Here is an 11,654-nt window from a genome sequence, read left to right on the forward strand (position 1 = left end):
AGCCGCCACTTTTCCCTCTCAAAGCAATTCTCCATCCAAATCTCTTCATTTCTTGGTGTTTGATTGAAATTTGATCAAGATCTTTCGATATTTGTGATCATCTACCGGTAATATAGGTGACTTCCCTTCGATTTATAATCATATGTATCAATTGTATAGATTGAATCCAGATCTTAGGGTTTGGAGAATGGATTGGGTTGTCGGTGATCATTTGTGGTTAATTGATCGAGTTTTGATGTTAGGAATGGTTGTTTAATGTGACTTAATGATCAACATTTGTTAACAACTCCCTTCATGGAGAAATTGATGGTGCCAATTAGGTTTTAAAAACGTCTTTTTCTGGTCTAAAACCCGTTTTTTGAAAAATAGACCAAAAGAGACTAACTACATGGGTCCTGGGGTAATAGTCTAAAACGGGACAAAAGTTGAGAATAGTCAGAAAAAGAGGCTACATACCTGGGATAATAGTCCCTAAGTACACAAAAAGAGACAACTTAGCCGGGGTACTAGTCAAAAAGAGACTATTATCTGGAATGATGGAAATTAAAGGGTATGCGACGTGTATATAGACTGTAGGTCAGTTTAGTCTCGTTATACTCATTAATTGATCCTATGTTGATTATAGGTAGTCGAGAATACTTGCAAAGCTCGGTAATATACATTATCATTTGTTGTGTGCTTCTACGAGGTAAGACACACGATTTTGACATGCTGAGGGTTCAACAAAAACATGGTTTTCATATTTTAACTTCCATAATGATATCTTGTTGCTTATGGGTATTCGGAGTTACACGGGAGGTGATATGGGCTATGTAAATAACCATTGAGACCTGAAATGCAGTCCCAATGATATGTGATATATGATGTCATGTTATGAAATGATAAGTAATGTCTTGTGATGTAAGGTAATGTGACACATGTTGATGACTATTAAAATGTGCATGATTGTATGGTTTGCTCATCTAGTTCACTAGACTGCTTAAGTTGCCATGTCACGTGCACGTTTAAAGGCCCAAACGTAAAAGATGAATGTGTGTTATGTTTAGGTAATGTAGACACCTAAACTATATGTGATGTAAATTGAGCTCGTAAATGATGTGCAAGTGTTAAGCTTAAACCGTACTTACCCTTGCCCAGTGAGTGCATATATGTAGTTGCTTGGGTGGCTCCTGTAACACCCCAACTAAGGCGGAATGATGAGATGTACAGATGCGTATTCAAAACAAGGATTATAAATAACATTCACCATAGCTTTATTTGATAAAAAGGAATTTACAAATGTACAAGCATGTGAACCAATTTCCAAGTACAAATGCGTCCACCATACTTGAATATTAAGTTCACGAAACAAATATCAAGCACATGAATAGTATACTACAACGATCAAGGCGGATTCCATTGCCCATCACAAGGTTTGATATTCGACTCCAAAGTGCAATACAAACAATCATGATGCATATAAATCCTCAAAGCTTATGCTAATTCCTGAAAAGCATGAAGAAAAAGTGTCAACTACGAAAACGTAGTTGGTGAGTGCATAGGTTTTTATATAAATCTTGGTACATCACCGTTTTAATACTTAGAAAACCGATTACTATTACATTTTGAAATACCCAAACCATATGACTGACAAAAATTCTCATATCATATTATCGAGTTTTTCCCAAATACCACAATGTTATTTAAAACGTTCAAAATTCATGGTAATTATAAAGTTCTCATTTGTCAAAACTTCTTGAGGGAAAAATATATCAAATGATTAATCATATACACATCGAAACCATTCGGTCATCAATATTTCAATATCGCCAATTTCAACGACTTTCAAGATTTCATATGAGGGACGATACCCAAACCGTATGTTCAAATCAAAATATCCAAACATATTAATATCAATCTCATTTAGCCACACGGGCATAATTTAATATCAATTTCATTTAACCACGAGGGCATAATTTACATAATTTTTGATGAGTAAATGCTTGAGCCACTACTACTACCTTTTCATGTCCAAACAATATATTATTTCATTTCATTTCATTGCACGAGCCGTCAATCAAGTTTGAAAGGGTTGACAGAACTCAAGCTCATCATATAACATTTATCACATTGAACATACGATATAACTTCATTTCATAATCGTAATCCCAAGAATCATTTCATAAATATATAGAAACCAATTTCATTTATATATCATGCTTTTCACCCCGATAGTTAAACACATAAAATAATTTGAAAGGGGGCTATGACTCACCTTGATATGCCGCATATTATATTCACTTATCCAAAATGGATACTTCGCATCAATCGCTCCATCATACATCCGTCACGTTTCTCAATCACATTTCAAAGCCAAGACTATCCCTACGATAGGACTAATACATGTAAGTTCCTATCTTAAGCCAGCATTTAGAAATGCCATTTTCATTATGTTGCTATCAATTGTGGGATCCAAGTATATTGGTAACACTCGCATCGTTTTGGTTGTAGAGATTGATGGTGTAAAAGGTTACTTTCATTATATGCGTAGTTATAAGTTGTTAGATTTTCGGTAGCTTGGCTTCATTTGTGGTTTCACTTGATATATTAGGTTATCATATAGAAATGCCATATTAAGTTATGTTATCTTTGTTCATCATTTAATGTGTAACCGATTTTAGCACGAATTAGCATTTGTGATATTAATATATAGTTTGGTTAATATAATTACTTATGTCTATCTCACTTAACTATCTTTGTTTTATTTTGATTACACTTATCTTCAACTCGGATATTTCTCGATTTGTCTTGCGATTACTTGGTTCATGAAGTTCGTTTAAGTGTAATGGGCCATTATCAATTGGGCCAAAGTGTCATGGGCTTTTAAATGTTTTGGGCTTACATTAGTTGTTGGGCTTTACCTTATTTGAGTTATGTGCTTAATAGGTTATATTGGTTATTGGGCTATATACCTTATTGGGCTAGGTGGGCTTACTGATTTATGGTTTTATGGGTTGGTTATTTGGGTCAGGTTAGCCCATTATGGTTTTTAGTTCATTACATAGCCCATTATACCATTTTTTAAGATTACTTACAAATTTTCTGTTTTATACTTTATTTTTATGAAATGTTGACTACTATTTTGGGGTCAAGACGAATTATTTGGGCCTTACTGATTTTTGGTAGCAACCTATATGTGTCTTATAATTTTGTGAATTTTTACTAAATTTTTAGACATTTTTTGCTACCTCTAAACATTTCCACACTAAAACTGGTTACAAAGGTTCCTGTTGTGCGACCTAAAATGTTTTATAAAAGTTATCCGTGATGGAAAACTCAGAAAAATCCTAAAATTTTATTTTAAGATAAGAACTCATAAAAATCACTTTTCACCAAATTTTAGCTTCTGGAGCTTAGTATTTTGAGAATTAAAAATCGACAAAATCTACTGATTTCCAGACCAAAATCCCAGTTTTGCGACCTTTACTTCAAAAATATGTTTGGCTGACTTTTCCTTTGAAATATGACCTGAAACCGGTTCCATTCAAAAGAAAACTCTTTGAAATTAATTTTAGACATAAAAATAGTTCAAAAATATCATACCTAACTCGAGATATCACCTCCCCAAGTTAACATAGTTTTCTAATCAGTTTATCTTGAAAACACAATCACATGTCTTTACTTTATTACTTCACCCAACACCTATTTTGACTTCCCCAATGTATTAAATTTATTTTGTATCAATATCCTATCATGTTAATAGTGCTTCTACAGATTTTATAGCTAGTATTTCTGTACAAAGTTATTGGATTCAAAGGTTGATTTCTTATTTTGTGAAGTTAAGCTTTTTGGTGAAAACTCAGCTCGACCACTGGGTACTAAAAGATTAATATCTCGAGTTCTGTTCACCCTTTTCACTTGATTCAAGTTGGTGGTGAAACTAGACTCACATATCTACAACTTTTATGTTGGACACTTTCCCTGAATCGATCCCCAAATGCCCAGTTTACCAGCCTCAAATTCTGTTATAGATTCTGTGACTTTATTTTTGATCCAAACAACCCAACAATGTCTCTGTTACTTATTTTTCACTCTTTAACACCACTCAATAGATTTTTATAAACTTTTGGATTATGTTAACATCATATATACAGATTATAAGCCATTTCAAAATCATCCCTTATCCATCTCAAATCCCATATTCATAACTACTTAAATCTATATATATGCATGTCAAGATCTAACATTCTTAAACTCAACCTATTCTTATCTTACCTTAATGATTTTTTTCTTTTATATCAATCCTTTAAATATGCATGCATGTGTAGATCTATTTGTTTTTAGTGATAAAATTGAAAGATAAAGAGAGTGATAATCAAAAGATTATAAGTTATCAACCTTTGAAGATCAAAACAAGAAAATCAAGAGTGTTGTTAGGTCTTGTTCTTGATGGCAGATTCCAAGCTCCTTGGGGGCTGTGATGACACGAAAATGAGAAGGAAAAAGGGCAAGAAGGTTACAAGATGAAAGCACAAGGAAGAGACAACAAAGAGAAGCATTGAAATCAACAAGAAAGAGGGCTGTTCGGACAGCAGTTGATTCACGATTTTGAGAACTCTTCGGGGCTGTTTTGCTTCTCCATGCATGCTCCAATCCACCATAGCTTGATCCCTTACTATGTTGTTATGTTATTGTTGTTGTTTCATAATTTATTGTTAAGATTTGGGGGTGTTTTTACCCAATTTTTCTGCCAAGAAGGAGAGGAGGGGAGGAAGAGATAGTTGAGAGAGTTTGAGAGCATTTCTTGATGTGTGTGTGTTGTTTGATGCAAATGAAAGTGGGAGGGGGACATAGTAACGTGAATGGGCAGGAGAAAGGAAGTAGGAGGCATGTCCATTGGTTTCTAGAAGTGGTGGAGTGATAGCCATTGGTTAGGAGGTGTAGTGAGTGGTGTGGAGTTTGAATATGGTCTCAATTTGGTCTAGGTTCATGTTGAGGGTGATTTTTGAAACAAATTGTGATGTAGTGGTTAAAATGATATAAATTTAACTTGTGTAAGTATAATTTGATTTATGCTAGATATTAGTTTTTATGAAAGTATGTAAATATATACACATATTTCGTGTATATGTATGTACATATTTGTAATTGACTTGTTAATTTCATTGATGTATATTGTTGTGCTTTGAGTTGTTGAATCAATTTTGGATATATAGATTTTGTTTGTTTAAGTTACATTCTCATAAGATTGTCATAATTTAATCACTTTGAGATTGTCTTGAATGATTAGTTATTGTTTATGGCAAATCTAAGATAGCTAGTCATCTATGGTATTTCTAAGGCATTTTACTGGTACTAGGAGCAATTATCACTATGCTTTGAATATCTAGAAGGTCAATTCTCTTAGCAAACCTCTAGGGATCGACACCTAGATAAATTTAAGTAAGTAATCCTAATTGGAAATTGAGGGTTGTTATAGCTCCTTGCAACATAATTATGTGGTTTGAGTATCTCCAGGTGGAGTGATTACCCACCGATGATATACCCATACGGAGCTCTAGCTCCGTATCCGAAGCAGGATCAGAACTACCTTCGAATAGGTAAACATAGCCAGCCAGGACGGAGCTCGATCTCCGTCCAGAACAATTCACTCGGAGCTCAAAGTAGCGAAAACCCAGCTCCAAGGAATTATACAAGGTCTTCGTCACGATTGCTAAGCTCCGATATACTCGGACATAATTAGGTAACAAGATTACCACAAATCTCCTCAAGAAGGAAACAAGATATTCATAAGGGAGGAAGAGATTTACCCTAATTCTCTTACCCTCCTCTCTAAATTATCTACCCTCTATATAAATAGAGGAGGAAGCCTCACGGCAGACCATCATGTTCATACGCATAAAACCCTAACTCACGGTTTATTCGACCTCCGAATAAACCCTAAAATAAAACCCTAAGTCGAACGAATCGACTTGGACACAAAACCACCTGGCGTAAAGCGGTCTCTCCGACCCTCTGACCATAAGGGAATCGCCGATAAACACCCATAACCCAACTCACACCTCCGGTTGAGCCATAGTGCGATTATTTGATCAAACACCCACCAATGTCTTGAACATGTGGACTACTCCTGGACTGGCTTGCCATTCCTTATCGACACTGATGGACCGCTGAAAGGCTTATCCATCCAGTCGGGTATGAGGTTCCCGTTAGGTTTTATGACTGCCTACACACAAACTTATACCTTATATGATATGCGTGACTTATGTCACATCTGAAATGATGATATATGTGATGATGAAAAGATGATTAGGCACAACTAGGATGAATGATCCTACATGAATGATGTTTATGGCTATATGAGATGTTTTGTAATGATATGTGCCTTAATGATGAAATACAACTTTTATTAAGTTTTAATTGGATAAATGTTTTTATAATCATGTGTTATCTTACTTAGCTAATTCGTTAGCTAACACTCGTTTCTTGAAATGTGTTGTTCCCTTAGGTTTAGCAAGCTTGAGCGTTGATGAATAAAGAGCGAGGCATGGGTAGATTGCTTGAGGATGATCATAGTTTACCCATAGTGGTTGTTCCTATAGACCTTTAAATTATGTTAAGATGTTTATGAATTGTATTGACATGTGATCGGTTGTTTTATGTTGGGAAACCGATGGATTTCCATTTAGACTGGCTTCAAGATATGGCTAGTAACACCATTTAATGAATAAACCAAACCGAATTTATTAGTTTGGAATTTTAAACATTTATTCCGCTTTCTTTGACGTCGTTAGGCGAAATTTTTTGAAAATCCTTTTTAAATGATGGGTGTTACATAAACAATTAAGCATTAAGAACTTAAGTTGATTTTATTTTTTTAATCTTGAAAAGCTTTATCTCGAACTGCTTTATTCGCCTAATCAGATCTCTCTATCATAGACGTTTACACACTCAAAATGAGTTTAATTGTTTAAATCTCTGTCGTAATTTCTCTCGAACTCCAACGACTTTTGATTAATTATAGACCAATTAATCATTTCATAAACCAACTAACAATCACATAAATTTTCTCGTATAACAATTATCAATCAATCTATATAAAAGATAAAAACAATTTATAAACTCAAATAAATGTGGATCTTCAATTAAACATAGAAATCGTATTCAACAAATGCAAATAACATCAAACAATCCTATGACATGTTTGTTTGATCAAAGAACCGCATGGTCCCCCGATCGAAACAAGGAGGGGGTTTTGACCGATTCGTTGGCGATTCCCTATCGGTGTAAAGCTTTAAGAAACTTAACGCCACAAGATCGGGTGTGTTTGTGTTGGCGGTGGAGACGACTCTGAATAGGAGACGACCACCTTAGGTGGTTGGAGAATGAGGCTTAGTATCTCGTAGAAAGAATTTGATGCCTTTATTCGTGAGGGGATGACCTCTTTATATAGGACTAACTTATCTTGGGGAATAATTTAGGGTTTTAGGGGGATACCCTAGTTATGTGGGTACAAGATATGGTATACATGTTTATGGGATTTACATGCCATATTATAGATATATTATAATAATAAAAGATAGAAAAACATACATTTTCTTTAGGAGGAAGAAAATAAGAGATTTCCTCCATATTTGGCGGAGCTCCATTCTGATGGAGTGAGCTCCGGTAAGCTCCGTAATCCTGACGGTGGTGAGCTCCGTAAGCTCCGTTCTGACGGACGTGAGCTCCGTGATTCTGGCAGAAAATATCCTTAAGCAACCTTCGTAATACGAAGGTGGAGATCCGTATAGGGTACATCATCAAGCCCCCAATCTGATGGGAGATTCTATCTGCAGAAGATCGCATTAGACTGCTAATAAATAAACAAATAAAAGCATACCTTCGAAGATCAGAATGTGTCCTCGAATTTGCGAAAGCTGTGGTTGTTTCTCCGTAATTGATGTCTTCCTTCGTACATCCAATGAGGCTATTTTACCTTTGCGAGACTATCCTATAAGGCTAAAATATGCACAAGATTCGCCTTGTCGTCGAGACTCTGTCTGTGAAAATTTGCACAAAACTTGTCTTATTGATCCTTCTGTCGCCAAGGCTTTGTTTATGATAATTAGCACAACACTTGCCTCGTTGAGCTTTTGGGTCGCAAAGACTCGTCTTTGATAATTTACACAAGATTTTGCCCTGGACGAGGCTTCATTTGTGACATATATACTAGGCTTTGTCTTAATCATGATTTATCCGGTATCGTTGGATTTCATGGGCGTTAATTGTTGGAGATCTAACTCGGCGGTGTGTAGAATATGGTCCCACGGATGGCGCCAATTTGTTTGATCAAAGAATCGCATGGTCCCCCAATCGAATCAAGGAGGGGGTTTTGACCGATTCGTTGGTGATTCCCTATCGGTGTAAAGCTTTGAGAAACTTAACGCCACAAGATCGGGTGTGTTTGTGTTGGCGGTGGAGATGACTCCGAAGAGGAGACGGTCACCTTAGGTGTTTGGAGAATGAGGCTTAGTATCTCGTAGAAAGAACTTGATGCCTTTATTCGTGAGGGGATGACCTCTTTATATAGGACTAACTTATCTTGGGGAATAAGTTGGGGTTTTAGGGGGATACCCTAGTTATGTGGGTACAAGATATGGTAGACATGTGTATGGGATTTACATGTCATATTATAGATATGTTATAATGATAAAAGATAAGGAAACATACCTTTTTTTTAGAAAGAAGAAAATAAGAGATTTCTTCCATATTTGGTGGAGCTCCGTTCTGATGGAGTGAGCTCCGGTGAGCTCCGTAATCCTGACGGAGGTGAGCTCCGTGATTCTGGCAGAAAACATCCTTAAGCAGCCTTCGTAATACGGAGGTGGAGCTCCGTATAGGGTACATCATCAATGTTCACTACCCAAGTAGGTGCAAAGAGATTTAGCCTCTCATGATGAAAAAATAAAAACAATCAATAGGATATGAAAACATATTGTACCGAATGTAGAATTAAATCCAAAAAAGTGCTAGAATCGTTAATGAATCCAAGCAATGAATCCAAATGCTTCTATGATCTTTAGTAGTGTTTGATCTGATGAAGATAGCCTCCAAGAATCCTCAAAACGTCTGGAAATTCAAAAGTTAGGGCTAAGGTTATGTATGACTAGGTATTTATACTTTTAAGTACAAGTCAATGTCTTCCTGTCCAGCAGGTGCGGCGTACCTATGGATCAGGTGCGACGCACCATATTATCTTCTTGTATCTTTAACAATGAGTATGGCGCAATCCTAAACGACACCTCTTCTCGGCATCCTTGAGTGCGGCGCACCCATTTATGAGGTGCGGCGCACCATCTGCAAATGTCCACTAAAGCATTCATTTTTGCTTCCAAGTCTCAACCGATCCATCCTTAAGCATACTTTGGTCCTCCAAATATCGTTTTTTTAGTAATATGCCATAATACTTGCTAATATCCTAAGAACACTGACAAATACTATAAATGCACCAAATGCATACAAAACGACTACAATTCACTTATAAACGGCCAAATAAGATCTGGGAAATTGGTATAAAATGAGTCACATCAAGACTTTAACAAGAGCTAACGAATGTAGGTGTTTAATGAAAGTAACAATAACGACTCTAAATCATGTTCTTTTCTTTAGGTCTTTTTCTCCAATGATTATTAATGATCGTTAGATACTATATTAGCGTCTTATGAAAGTTACAAAAGGTGGTGCTAAATCAAGTTTATTTTTTTAATGGGCGTTGGAGTGTAACTTTTTTATGAAATTAGTATTGTCTATCTGTCGTCTAAAATAAAATAAATAAATAAATTGTCGTTTCAGTTGTTTTCGCTTAATATGGTATTCTCATTCATTTGTCTTTCTATTTTCTACAATGATTTATATGGTGCTTTCCATTTCTTTTTACATTTGACATATATAAGTATAATAGTGTGTTCTCACATTATTTTATAGTTGTTACATGATTAGTATCCGTTTTTCCCCGTCAACTATTAATAAAATTAATCATGTAAATGATTGTTGTATTTTACATTTGTACACAACAATACATATTCGTACACATTTAAATAAGAAACAAACGAATGTATTTTCTGCTTGTATAAAGTTTCTGAAAATGTTTGTCGCGCAAAGCCCGGATAACATAAATATAAATAATGTTTATATGTTTAGAATCATTGGAACCATGAAACAATTTAAAATTTTTTTTTTTTTGAAAGGTGAATTTCGCTTGAAAACTTCGTATCGCAATTCGACAACGAGAGGTCTAGCATACGTTGTCTAAACCGGATCCGTGTTAGAGTGCTCTCTCGAAGTAGAAATGCTTATTTCAAATACCCAATGGGAAGAAAACTTTTTACTAATCCACCAGAAGATACAAGAATTAATAGGGATAAACTCTTGTCCCTCAGACTTGAACCCGGGTATATCAAAACCAAGTCGTCATATAAGAACTACCTATATCTCAAACAAATAGAATAAAAAGGAAGGCATATAACATGGCATATATTTAAAGCCAAATTTACGTGGAGAAAAAGAAAAACAAAAAGTGTCAAACGGGACCAAACAGACCTTCTAACTTGAACAAAAGTCAATCAAACTTCACTTCAAGGACCAAAATTGCAAATAAAGTGTTAACATCATTAATATCAGTTGTTTTCGCTTGGTATTTACGTTCATTTAACTTTCAATTTTCTACAATTATTTATATTGTGCTTTCCATTTTTTTTTATTTTACATATATAAGTATAATAGTGCGTTTTCATAGTTTTTTATAGTTGCTACATGATTAGTATCAGTTTTTTTCCCCGTCAACTATTCATAAAATTAATCATTTAAATGATTATTATATTTTACATTTGTACACAACAATACATTTTCATGCACATTTAATTAGAAACAAACGAATATATCTTCCACTAATATAAAGTTTCTAAAAATGTCTCTCGAGACAAAACCTAGATACATAAATAGTTTCTAGTGAAGGAATCAAGTGAGAATCAACATATATGGTGAGAACTATTGAAAAATTATCTCTAAGGGCTTTGGCCTTAGAATTAAGGGCTACGCCCGTATCCTAACAACCGTCACTATCTCTTGGATTGCCGCCCATCAAATCCATACCATTCTCATATGCGTCCGGTGACAACCCCTTTAGAATGGATAAGGCCAACACCTATACGGTATCCATACGTTTTCTTAGCATATAACCCATATGATTTTATAAAAAAATAATAATAATAAATTTTGGAATGGGTTTTTCTTAAAAGAAAAAAAAAAAAGAAAAAAAGGTTTCAGAAAATGAAAAATTAAAAAAATAAAAAATCATAAAAAAAAAAAGGAAGAAAGAGGAAGAAAAATTTGTGATTGTCACTGTTTTCATTGGAAGTATAAAACAAAAAAATAAAAAGGAAACAGTATATACCATGGCATATATTTGAGTCAAATTTACGTGGAGAAAAAGAAAAACAAAAAGTGTCACACGGGACCAAACACACCTTTTAAGTTGAACAAAAAGTTAATTAAACTACACATCAAGGACCAAAATTGCAAATAAAAGCGTTAGCATACAGATTAAGTTTGTAAACCCCATTAATCTAGAAGGATTAAACATAAAAAAGAGCCTCGTGGGCCGTGGCTTTGAAATCACGCTGATCTGACGGCTG

This window comes from Erigeron canadensis, chromosome 6, assembly GCF_010389155.1.
Source record: "Erigeron canadensis isolate Cc75 chromosome 6, C_canadensis_v1, whole genome shotgun sequence".
NCBI classification, from domain to species: domain Eukaryota; kingdom Viridiplantae; phylum Streptophyta; class Magnoliopsida; order Asterales; family Asteraceae; genus Erigeron; species Erigeron canadensis.